Source organism: Rattus norvegicus, chromosome 8 (assembly GCF_036323735.1).
Source record: "Rattus norvegicus strain BN/NHsdMcwi chromosome 8, GRCr8, whole genome shotgun sequence".
Lineage (NCBI taxonomy): Eukaryota > Metazoa > Chordata > Mammalia > Rodentia > Muridae > Rattus > Rattus norvegicus.
The window spans coordinates 110801789-110814594 of NC_086026.1; the positions used below are offsets into that span (position 1 = coordinate 110801789).

At 44.1% G+C, this 12806-nt stretch overlaps 1 long non-coding RNA gene across 1 annotated transcript; it reads left to right on the top strand.

Annotated features, from left to right (window-relative positions):
• Positions 1 to 8999: 8999 nt before the first annotated feature.
• On the top strand, positions 9000 to 12233 carry LOC134480092 (uncharacterized). Its single transcript, XR_010054260.1, has 2 exons — positions 9000 to 10556; positions 11725 to 12233. It is a non-coding gene; the product is annotated as an uncharacterized LOC134480092 (long non-coding RNA).
• Positions 12234 to 12806: the final 573 nt, after the last annotated feature.

Sequence of the window (12806 nt, forward strand, 5' to 3'; positions counted from 1 at the left end):
CTGCTTTCCGGCGTGTAGTTTTTCCTCTCTACAGGTCTTCAGCTGTTCCTGTGGGCCTGTGTCTTGAGTTCACCAGGCAGCTTTCTTGCAGCAGAAAAGTTGGTCTTACCTGTGGTCCCGAGGCTCAAGTTCGCTCGTGGGGTGCTGCCCACGGGCTCTCTGCAGCGGCAGCAACCAGGAAGACCTGTGCCGCCATTTCCGGGAGCTTCAGTGCACCAGGGTTCCAGATGGTCTTTGGCTTTTTCCTCTGGCGTCCGAGATGTGTGTGCAGAGAGCAGTCTCTTCTGGTTTCCCAGGCGTGTCTGCCTCTCTGAAGATTTAGCTCTCCCTCCCACGGGATTTGGGTGCAGAGAACTGTTTATCCGGTCTGTTTCCTTCAGGTTCCGGCGGTGTCTCAGGCAGGGGTCCTGCCACTCCTGGGCCCTCCCCCACGGGAGCCCAGAGGCCTTATACAGTTTCCTCTTGGGCCAGGGATGTGGGCAGGGGTGAGCAGTGTTGGTGGTCTCTTCTGCTCTGCAGCCTCAGGAGTGCCCACCTGACCAGGCGGTTGGGTCTCTCTCTCACAGGGTCTGGGGGCAGAGAGCTGCTGCGGGCCGGGATCCGCGGGTGTCGAATTCTGTTGGCTCTTTAGAGTCTTTTGTGCTTCTATATGAATTTTGGGATTCTCTTTTCTAGATCTGGGAAGGCTGTTGTTGGAATTTTTATTGGGATTGCATTGGAATGGTCAACTCTTCCTGTAATCCAACCGTTTTTATAATATTAATTCTACCAATCTATAAAGATGGGGGCTTCCATCTTCTAGGTCCTTGTTTTTAGTTTTTGCTCTCTACAACTGCCTCCCTGGGACTCCCCTCAGGAGAAGGTGAGGCAGGCTGAGCTGAGGCTCCCTGGTTGGTGGAGATTTCTTGATTTTAGTCTTCTGAGATGCTTCAGTTTGAGGCAGTGGATTTTGTCTCAGGATGATGCTTACCTATCCTCTGAGTCCTGAAGCTTGAATACAGATTGGGAGGGGACAGTGTCTCACAAGAGCCCAAACTCGATCTGAGACTCAATAAGTGTGTGGGCAAGTCCTGAGGATAGGACTGACCTTCTCCTTAGAAGCAGTTTGTTTCCTCTCCCACTTCAGGGAATGGTGCCACTGAAGCTTCTTTTCCTGATCCTTTCTGGCCTTCTTTTCTTTGTAGATTTCTTTCTGAGGAAACTCTTCCCCTGGTTCTCCTTTTGGAATAGAATCATTTTTCCCCCTTCTGACTCTTCTCCCTCACCAGCTCACACAGAGGCAGAAGTCAGGTGTGGTCCTCATCGGCCTTTGTAACAAGGTCAGGCTGACCTTATAGAATGAGTTTGTAATGGTTTTATTTTTCCTCTTGAGTTTCTTTTAGGCTGTCCAGTTGGATGCCGTTTAATTGTTTACAGCTTTTATGAGGCTATTACACCAGGTAGAGTGTCCTCTTTCGCACGTTATTTGCCTTGCTTTTCCTTAGTTTAATTACATATTTGTCAGTTTTGTTTATCTTTCCATAAAAACTTTTAAGTTCATTATTTTTTATTGTTTTTTTTTCAATTTTTGTCTATCATTTCTTTTTTTTTCCCTCCTAACTTTAGGCTTCGTTTGCTGTTCTCTTTCTCTCTTTTTATTTCCTGAAATGTGTAGTTGAGTTGAGTCTACCTGCGCGCGCGCGCGTGTGTTTGTGGTGTGTGTGGTGTGGTGTGTGTGTTTGTGTGGTGTGTGTGTTTGTGTGGTGTGTGTGTTTGTGGTGTGTGTGGTGTGTGGTGTGTGGTGTGTGGTGTGTGTGTGTGAGAGAGAGAGAGAGAGAGAGAAAGAGAGAGAGAGAGAGAAAGAGAGAGAAAGAGAGAGAGAGAATGTGTTTGTATGTGTAAGCAGTTATTGCAATAACCTTTTATTACTGCTCTTGTTGTACCTGTGGTCTTTAATGATGCGTTTTCATTTTCATTGGTCTCCATGCATTTTCTGATTTTGTTTTTTATTCCTCCACTGACCCAGTGGTTGTTCTCGAATGTGTTGTTTAATTCACACATGTTTGTAAAATTTCCAGTTTTCCTTGGCCATCGGTTTTGAGTTTCGCTCTGTTGTGGTCAGTAAAGGTAATTGGAATGATACTCATCTTGGGTAATACTTGTTTTGTGACCTAATATGCATTCTGTCCTGAAGTATGGAGAATGCATATTCTGCTGCCGTTGGGTGGAATGTGTCCATATCTGTTAAGTTCATTGTCTACAGGGCTGTTCAGGTCCTCCGTTGTTTTAAAAGTTGGTCTCTGAAGGATGTTATAACCATGATTGAAAGTGGGCTGTGGAAGTGTGTTACTGTTACCATTTTGATGTCTAGTTTTCCTTCAATTCTATCAATGCTTGCTTCAAGGTAGAAGATTTATCATCATAGAATTCCCTTCTTTGTCTTTGGAGACAGTGTTGGTTAAGTCTGTTTTGTTGGATGTAAGTATGGCTACCCCTACCTTTCTTCTAGTTACCATTACGTGGACGATCTTCGTCCATGCTGTTACTCTCGGCCCATGTGTTCCTTTAAAAGTGTGTTTCCCGTAGACAACGTGTAGCTAGGTCGTTCTTTTTCATCCTATCCAATACTTTATGTCTCTCCAACCCCAACCGTGACTTCATTTGCAGAAGCAGCACAGGACACCGCTCATCTCCAACAGCATATCTGTTCTCACATTGGCAGGCAGGGGCCTTTTCTATGGAGCAGGAGCCTGGGCCTGAGTTGGAGCCTCAGCCTTGATTTGGGCCATAGATTTTGGTCATCTGAGCCTGTGACCCTTGGACATGTAGCCATGAACCTGCTTCCCAAAGTTAGGGTGGACAGAGCAGTAAAAGCAAGTCAGCAGAGTTTATAGCTGGGGCCCTTCGGCATCTTGGGCTTGATAGCCTTAGGTATCAGGAGGGCACTGATGGCCTCTGCTTGTGCACTCACTGCCTTTGCATTGTTGGCCTGCATCTTCTTTAGGCCTTTCTTGTTGTGCTACTTGGCAAAGCACATGTTCCTAAGGAACTTGGAGTCAACTCCCCCACCCCCGCCCTTATGAGATTTAAAGGCCTGATCTGGATTTCTTGATGTCATTTCTGTGTCATTTTTCAGGACTAGCTGTTTGTGATGTGGCTTCTAAAGTCATATATATGTATCACATATTTATACATATACATACATATAGACATATGTATACATGCATACATAAACAGATACACACACACATATATATATATGTACACACACACACACACACACACACACACACACACACACACACATGCTTTTGTTTTCTGTGTGTTGGTGTTTTTCCTGTGCCCCATGTGTATGGTGTCTATGGAGGCCAGGAGAAAGCATTGGATCCCCCAGATCTGGAGTTAGAAATGGTTTTAAGTCACCACATGGGTGCTGGGTATTACACCTGGGTCCTCTGGAAAAGGAGCCAGTGCTCTTAACCCCTAAGTCATGTCCTTGTCTATTTTTTTCTTTTTCTTTTTTTTTTTTCGGAGCTGGGGACCGAACCCAGGGCCTTGCGCTTGCTAGGCAAGTGCTCTACCACTGAGCTAAATCCCCAACCCCGTCCATGTCTATTTTTGGTAATCTTCATAACCATGAATATTGGGTGATTGTTAGGTCCAGAACATATTGCCTAACAAAGCCACAGTGAAAAAAAGAGATAGGTAATGGTACGTATAGGTAGGTCTGGCTGATGAGTATAGAAAAATTAAAGGAACACCAGGCTAGGTGAATGGGTGAAGGAAATGGTTCATTGGAATGAGTGTTTTATTTATGAGGTTAAGATCATTGCTAGAAATAGGGGCAGAGACAGTGTCAGTCCCCTGGGTGCTTATACCCCCAGTGGTCATGGTGAGCAGATGGAAGAAAGGATAGCTGAAAAAATGAATGAATGTTGTCAGTACACACCTACGTCTCTGAGCGTACAAAGATGGGTGAGTCAGAGTTATTAATAGAAACTGTTGCAGTGGTGGTGAGTCCTACTGATGGTCCTATTTATAAAACCAACTTCAAAGTCTGTCTCCAAATGTTGCTCTAAATCCTGCATGTACCCTCCTTCGCATTCCTTTAAGGAGTCAAATCTGTTGCGTACAGTGTTTATTACTCTTAAACATATGGGAGTGCATCTGATATCTGTCCACTTCTCCCTAGAGCTAGTAAACAGACTGGAACCAGAACCACAATGATGTCCTTGTTGTGCTGTTGACCTTGTGTGGGCTCTCTAAGGTCAGTGATGCCGAGTGGATTTTTGTCAGGATTGACTTGTTTTCTGTGAGAGCCAGGTCTCCTGCCCGCTAACATTTGTAATCTTTCCTCACTATCTAGCCTGCTGTAAAATTACTAGTACAGCCTCCCCAGGCAACGACTTTGTGATTTCCTACCTTTTTTTTTTATTGATCAATAAACAGTTTTAAACCAAAAAACCCCACAGTGAGAATAGAAACTTATTTGGTACATGTAACTACCTGCCTTGGAGAAGAAAGACGGATTGGAAAGATAAGAGCCTCAGGCATCTGCTGCCTTCTTGATGCCAGTGTTGTGAGATGAAAATGAAAAGGCGCAGCCGTAGGTTAACCAGATGTGTGTCTACACTATGCTAAATAACCTATTACTTCCCATGGAATTAGCCCATCGCATCCATGACCCGAGGATACAAGCATCATTTTCTACAGACTCAAAGAGGACAGGCTTGGGCTGTGGTGTCCACCGCTGTCCTCATAATTGGATCCCCTGGATCTGGAGTTACAGGTGATTTTAAGTCACTGTGTGGGTACTGGGAATCAAACCTGCACCGGACTTGAAATACACTTACTCTCCAAGAACGATCTGTTGAATAAGTGATTGAAGAAGTAATGTGGTTAACCAGGCTGAAGACTAACAGGGTGAATTTATTTATGTGTTACATTGTGTCTGTTTTCTAGGCATTTCCTTGACTAGGAGATGACCTGGCCCTGTGTGTTCTCTTTCCCATAACATCTAGCTTAGGTTATGATCATGAAGATCCTGATGCCACCAATGGTCACGCTCCTAGTAGTTACGCTTTCCAGTATCATGTTTGCTCTCTTTTGGCCTTGTTTTTGGGTACACAGACTTTTAAAAATAAATTTCAAAAATGAAGCAATATCTTTAGTAAAACCCAAATCCATAGGAAAGTGGGAAAGGTTTGTGATTCGAACTGATTTGTTCTACGTGGGCATGTTTTGAAGGCTGAGAGAGGCTTTTCATATGTGTCTTTGTTTTTTAGTCAAGGAACACTTTGAGGTAGGATGCAAAGAGTTATGTTTTAAATAGCATTGTGTCATTTTCCTTTCCTCACAGAAATGTCAAGAAGCACTACCCTTCTCTGGTTTCCTTGGTGGCACTGACTGATCGACTCCTGTTGTTTGTCAGGTCAACCCTGTTTGACCAGGGTTGGAAAAATCCAGTGATTACCAGGGCTGTATCATAGGAAGAAAGGAAGGATCGAAGGGCCAGTTCATCAAAGCAGGAACAGTCTTCCCCTCGTGTGTGTGTGTGTGTGTGTGTGTGTGTGTGTGTGTGGTGTGTGTATTGTGGTGTGTATGTGTGGTGTGTGTATATGTATGTGTGTTGTGTGTGTGTATGTGTGTGTTGTGTGTGTATGTATGTGTGGTGTGTGTGTATTGTGGTGTGTGTGTGTATGTGTGTGTGTATGTATGTGTGTGTGTGTGGTGTGTTTGTATTGTGGTGTGTGTGTATGTGTGTGTGTGTGGTGTGTGTGTATTGTGGTGTGTGTGTGTATGTATGTGTGGTGTGTGTGTATTGTGATGTGTGTGTGTGTGTGTGTGCACGCACACTCGTGTACCTGTACCTGTGCTATAGAATGCATATAGAGGTCATAGGACAGCATTCAGGAGTAAGTTCCTAGAGGCTGTTCTGTCTTTACTTCCTACCTTGCCTTAGGAGTGTTGAGATTACAAACAAACGCTCCCACATCTGACTTTTTTTTTTTCCCCCGGAGCTGGGGACCGAACCCAGGGCCTTGCGATTGCTAGGCAAGCGCTCTACCACTGAGCTAAATCCCCAACCCCCCACATCTGACTTTTTACGTGAGTTCTGAGGTTCTGAACTCAGGATGTTAGGCTTGTGTGGCAGGCTCTTTTACCCACCTAACCATTTTCCAGGCCTCACAAATCTATTTCATGTCTTTAGGTACATTGTGGCTGTCCTCAGACACACCAGAAGAGGGCATCAGATCTCATTACAGATTGTTGTTGAGCCACCATGTGGTTGCTGAGAATTGAACTCAGGACCTCTGGAAGAGCAGTCAGTGCTCTTAACCACTGAGTCATCTCTCCAGCCCAGGCCTCACAAATCTAAACAGTAATAAAAAACAAAGTTCCTTTTATTTGCTAAGCCTCACCTTGGAGGCACTGGGACTCGAAGGAAGCATTTATTTCTGTTGCTCATTCTCTGTGTACGGAGGCTGAGATCAGAGGAGTCCAACCCCAATCTGGCTGGACCCTGGCTGTGAGTTCTGCCTACTGCTGTGCTTGCCCTAACCTATCCTAGCTGAGCGAGCCTCTCAACTGCTTTGGTATCCTCCCTAGTACACCCACAGGGAATCAGTGTGTGCAGTTTCTAGTGGGAGCTCAAGTAGACATTTCCTCCAGTCCCTTGTCTTGGCTTATTCTCTCTCCTACAGCCTCTTCAGTTTGTCTGGCTGCTCAGGTCCTTCTCAGGACACTGACGAGGTACTGGGCTACAGCTGGGTGTGCAGCTCACTGCCACGAGGTTCTAGATATAGTCACATGTGAGACAGGTTGTCCAGGGCCCAGCGGCTCCATTTGCGATGCTTCGAGACAGGCAGACCTCAGGAGCAGTGAGGCATAAGGCCATTCACTCAGCCAACTGATGCAATTGATGAAAGCCCTGTCCTTTTCAAAAATGTCCCAGCAAGCCAAAATAACTCATATTTACCACATAGCGTTTGAGCAGATTTATGTCCCTTTAAGAACACATGTGGTGTAAAAAGATAGAGGGAGAGAGGGCCTAAAGTTTTACATATGGTGGCAAGGTAATCCTAGCTGAGCTGGCGTCTCTCTGGAGAGAGCCTGTGGGGTATAATTAGCGCAGTGCTAGCCATCCCAACAGATCTGTATTTGAGCAAATTGTGGCTAAGACAAAATTGGAACCAAGGCTAAATTTATCAATAGCAAGATTTTTCTTTTAAAAAAAGAAAAAGGAAAAGAAGACAAATGAAGTTGAAGTTCCTCCTTGTTTATTTTAATGTCCAGAGCATCTCCTTAGCTGACTTATGCCACAGCTTTGGTGGATTTAAAAAATTTTTTTTAATTCTATTTATTTTGCAGTTAATTGGATTTCCAGGCTTTGCAGCCAGTCACCACAATTGATCACCAAAAAGATGGATTTATTGCTTACCAGGCAGAATTCTGACACTCTTCAGAGGATAGAAAATAAAAGAAAACAGCCTAGACAGAAGAGTACTCTGGGTCATCACTGGGTCAGACCAGCAAGATATGTTACAGCTGGCAGGTTTATGCTGGGGCTCAGCTCAAGCAATCTTCTTGCTAAATGGGCGGCACCAGAGCCCGGTGGAATATTTTGTGAGATGCTGTCGGTGATTCTGTTTAGAAGAAAATGTACCCCAGGATGACATCCCGAAGCAGATGTCAAATCCCTGACAGGCTGAACCTGTGAGAAGAGAATGGACTAAATTTGAAGCAGCTCACACTCTTGTGGCTTATAGCTAGATCAGAACCTTAGTTTGCCTTGGTGGGTGGCTTTCCTGGTACTCCGTACTGGCTCAGTGGGCAGAAAACAATACAGAACTAAGCCCTCAGCTACTCTTCGCAGAGGGTTCTGGAAATTTGTTAGTTGAAAGCAGCAGAACGTTGCGCTCAGCTTACAAATATCCAGTATCTGTGTTACCTGTCACCCATCCGCGTATCCATCCTTCCATTCATCCGTGTAATACTTGTATTTTGAATTATTGAGCCCTTCCTGTATGCTTGGCATTTTATCTGGTGTTGGAAAGACATGGAGAAGTGTTTGCAGTTTGTTGGGCAAATGACTACACTTTGCAAGCCCAGGGAAGAAGTTCTAGGAACAACTCAGGTAGATCTGACCTCCCCTGGGAGCTGGAGGGAAACACCTTCACCTGGGAGTTAGAGGATCTGTCCTCACCTGAGACCTGAGGATCTGGCTTCATCTGCGAGTTGGAAGGATCTCCTCTCACCTGGAATTGGAAGGCTCTGCTCCTTTCAGCCTCCCCACAACAGCCGTCTCCGTTTGAGACAGAGCCCAGGTTTTTCTTTATCCTGCTCTAAATCCTTTTTCCTCCCCTGCCTTCCTCTGTCTACCAGAACTAAGCAATGGCGGTTGGCTGTGTTGCTATAGCAGGCTCAGAATAAATGAATTTTGTTCTTCTTTGGCTAGTCTTCATTTATCCTGAAGGATGAGATCGTACAGGTCAAATGGTGGTGGGGGGGGGAAGGGCGCTCTAGGAGATAGACCAGCATGCAGACACAAAGACTCTGGGACAAGAAGTTCTAAGCTATACCCTTCAGCTGAAGAGTTAGTTGGGTGTGGCTAGAGTGAGGAAAGTTAGTGGGGACTCTGGCAGCAGATATAGCTGGGACTCTGGTCTTCATGAGGGTAAGCTTGGCATTACACATCCATGAATTGTTTTGGGAGGCTTTGGGCTGTATCCTAAGCAGAGCCTCATTTTGGTTGGTGTCTGGCGCTTTTCCTTTGAAATCATATGCTTCCATTACGATTGATTCAGTTCCTGTCTGTGGCTCCTTATGCGAACTGCCACTTTTCTTGCTTTCTATGCACAGGGAAACACTTTGCTATGTGTGAGCCTTACTCCTTGCCAGGGCTGGCTCCTCTGGCCTCTTGGGAACTGGTGATGTAATCTCTGGCTTGCCCAAATTTCCCCTCTCTGGTATGTGCTCAACGGAACTTATATAGAAAGGGCAGCGTAGCAAAGAATGGAGTCATGTCATACCCGTTCTCTCTCTTGTCCAGATGAAGAGACCTTCCAGAATCCTTTGCAGTAGTACTAGGTTTCATCCAAGGTTGGGCAATGTGATATAAGAAGGTGGCCCATGCATATAAAGGCACTTCTGAATGGAGATGGTTTGCTCTCCTTTCTGTTGCCCGAGATGCAGAGACGGCTTTGAATCATGTTGCCATTTTGGGACCATATGCACCAGGATGATAGAGTCATCGGAAAGGATACCGTAAGGATGAAACTGAGGGGTGATGCTTATTTCTGGAAATCATGAAGAGATCTATATATGTTTATCTTCTTCAGGACTCTGTCATTTCTGTCTCTGTGACCACAGGTGACCTCTATTCTACACAAGTAGTTCTCAAAGTGAGAGCCACCAATGGGGAATCTCTGACCCATTTTTTGCAGAGCCCACAAGACCAAGACTGTTTTCATAAGCATGCTAGAACTTTGTTTCCCCTTCTACTCTCATTCATTTACCAGTGGGGAGTTAAGATTTCCAGAGATGACAAATGACTCGGTCATACCACAGCAGACCGACTGCAAGCAGACACAGATACAGCATTTCCTATGAATTCAGGTACTAAAAAGTATTGTAGAGGTACAAAGCAATGTGACTCCTCTCAATAAAATTGTTTTTGAAGGCAATTATTTCAAGTTTTTTTTGTTTTGTTATGCTCTGTGTACATATATGTGTGTCTGTGGTCCAGCTTTGTGTGGCGCTCAGGACTGGGGAGGAGAGAGGCTGTTAATGAACAGGGGAACTTGGTACTCCTCAGCACAATAGTGGGTTACATGGCACAAAGATAAAACAGAGAGAGAATGACAAGCTTCTCCTTGGAGATATGGGGACAGAAGGCCAAGAGGGACAAAACTATTTGAAATAATTACCTTTATCTGTGATAAACATTTTGAATTCTGTTTAGAGGGCACTGTTAAATCATGATGTAGTTTAATATAGTCTGATATGATTGTACTGGACTTGAGAGTTATTCCATGGCTCTTTCAACCTGTTTAACATTCTCGTTCACCACTGGGAGATGCTGTGATTCTTGGGCATGACTAAGGGAGGGAGGGCACTATAAATTACAGCTGTTTTTCTCTGCAATTATGACCAAGTTAGAATTCATTATAACTCTATGTGTCTGTAATTGTGAGTAGTTTTAATTTACTTTGCTAGTCTCTTTTGTTTATGTGGTTGCTCTATTATTTTACCTAATCCTTTCAGAATCTCCATGAGGGAAGGTCTTGGGTTACTCCTCTTCCCATGAACAAGACACTGAGGCACCAAGAATTTGTGAGGTCATAATCAGTACCCAGAAGCCACACTTTCAACTGTGACCCTACAGTGCTTCTGTCACAAGTAGGGAACTCCACAGAACAGGAATTGTAGACCCTAAAAGGCCAAATTCATTGATATGATAGTTTCTGCTGCTCACTGAGATAGCATGACTTGAGCCCTGTGTCTATTTCTGTTGCCTTCCCCAGAGTGAGAGATCAGGATCTGAATCTCATCAAGAAAACAAACAACAAATGCTGGTAAGACTGTATGGAAAATGAGCCTTATTCACTGTTGGTGGTGATATAAATCAGGACAAACATTATGAAAATCGATGTAGAGGCTACCGAAACAACTGAAATAGAGTTACCATATAATTAATTCCACTGCCACTCCTGGGTATACAACCGAAGGCATCTAAGTCAGTGTGTCACAGAGATAACGGCACATTCATGTGCAGTGTTTTTCAATAGCCAAGTTGTGGAATCAGCCTAGATGCCAGTCAACAGATTAGATAACATGTGGTAAATATGCATAATGGGATGCCATTTAGACATAAAGAAAAAAATCATGTCATGTCCTAAGCCAGAGTTAGAAAGAAAAATATTGCATATTTTCTCTTATATGCACAATCTAGACTTTTAAAAAAAGGGACGTGGTGGTAGAGGCTATCTATTTGGGAAGGAACAGAGAGAGGAAGACAAAAAACGAGACAAAATAGTGAAGATGCTAAAATACATTGCACTCTGTATGAAAAAGCGTGATGAAACTCATTTGTTTTGGCAAAAAGTAATACTAATTATGGGAGAAAGGAAAAAAGGAAATGAAAGAATCAGACTCTTAACCCAATTGTGTTCAGAATCATCGGGAAACTGTGAACCCATGGCAGCAGAATGGCTTCTACCCATGCCTGTTAAGTCAGAATCTGGGGGGATGGAACCATGGATTCAATTTTTAAAAAAGAATTTCTCCGGGTGATGGAAATGGGAAACCAAGGTTGAGAGTCAGTGGTTTTCAAACCTGAAGATGCATCAGAATTTTCTACAAAGCTTGCTGCCTAGGAGTTACTGAGGTGTGCATAGATTGGCTCTGGATCCTGAGAACCCCCAGTTCTCAGGTGCTGCTGACAAGGCTGGTCTAAGGAATGCTTTGGGGAGGTCACATTGTCTCATATTTTCACTAACAGCTTAGCAGAAAAGAGGCTGTGAGAATCAAGCGCTAGAGAGGACATAGTGGGACCCCTTCCTCTGAGGTTTACAGAGCCAACTCTGGCTATGAGCAGGGGTAAGTCAGTGTCATCTATCTAGCTGAAGAAGGGAAAAAATTCACACAATTTTATCACTTAAGAAGTTACAAAGGCTTACCGCCACTTTCATAAGCCACTCTAATTTCCAACTGCATTCTAAATATCTACCCTTATATCCATAGGCAAGGATAGCTCTCACCCCTCACCAAAGAAGCCTCCTTTCTGCAGCAGATGGAGACTGTTACAGAAATCCACAACAGCTGAGTTGTTCTTTGTGCCCAACCCCAACCGATATATCTACGACCAACCCTTACACCGAAGGCTCAGGGAACATCATGGAAGAAGGGCCAGAAAGACTGTAAGAGGCAGAGGACCAGGACATCAGCTGTGAGATAACATATGCTGTGTATGCCAGGGAAGCCACAGCCATGAAGTTACAAAGATACAGTCACCCAAATAAGAACCGCACAAGATACCAGTTGACATTTCAACATGGATGGGGAAATTTCACAGGGCCCTAGATGAAGAGCTACAGGGAATTAATTATTATAGGCAGCTATTTATAGATAAGTTATTTACAGTTAAGACCCCCCCATAGGCTATCCTAAGTGGTCAGCCCTAAGCATATACACTTATGAGTGAACTAAGTGGACTCAGCAGGATAAAAATAAAATAAATAAATACATTGTTATGATGGCTAATATCATGTCAACTTGACACAAGCTAAAGTTTTCTGAAAGGGGGGAACCTCAATAAGATGACTTCCTATGATCCAGCTGTAGGGCATTTTCTTTATTAGTGATTAATAGGGGAGGGCCCAGTCTATTGTGGGTGGTGCCATCCCTGGGATGGTGGTCCTGGGTTCTATAAGAAAGCAGATGAGCAAGCCACAGGAGCAAGCCAGTAAGCAGCATCCCTCCATGGTCTCTGCATCAGCTCCTGCTTCCAGGTTCCTGCCCTGTTTGAGTTCCTGTCCTGACTTCCTTTGATGACAAATGGTGATATGGTAGTATAAGCTGAATAAGCCCTTTCCTCCCCAGGTTTCTTTGGTCATGTGTTTTATCACAGCACTAGTAACCATAACTAAGACAGTTATATTTAAGGAAGAGGAAATGATTGTGAAAAGGAATGGGGAGGGGACATGAAATGAGTTGGAGGGGATAGATGAGTTCAATCGATATAGACACACTACAAAAAACTGAAAATTAAATACATTTAAATAAATTCAGGTCTAGACTTTAGAGGATTTAGCTCAGTGGTGGAA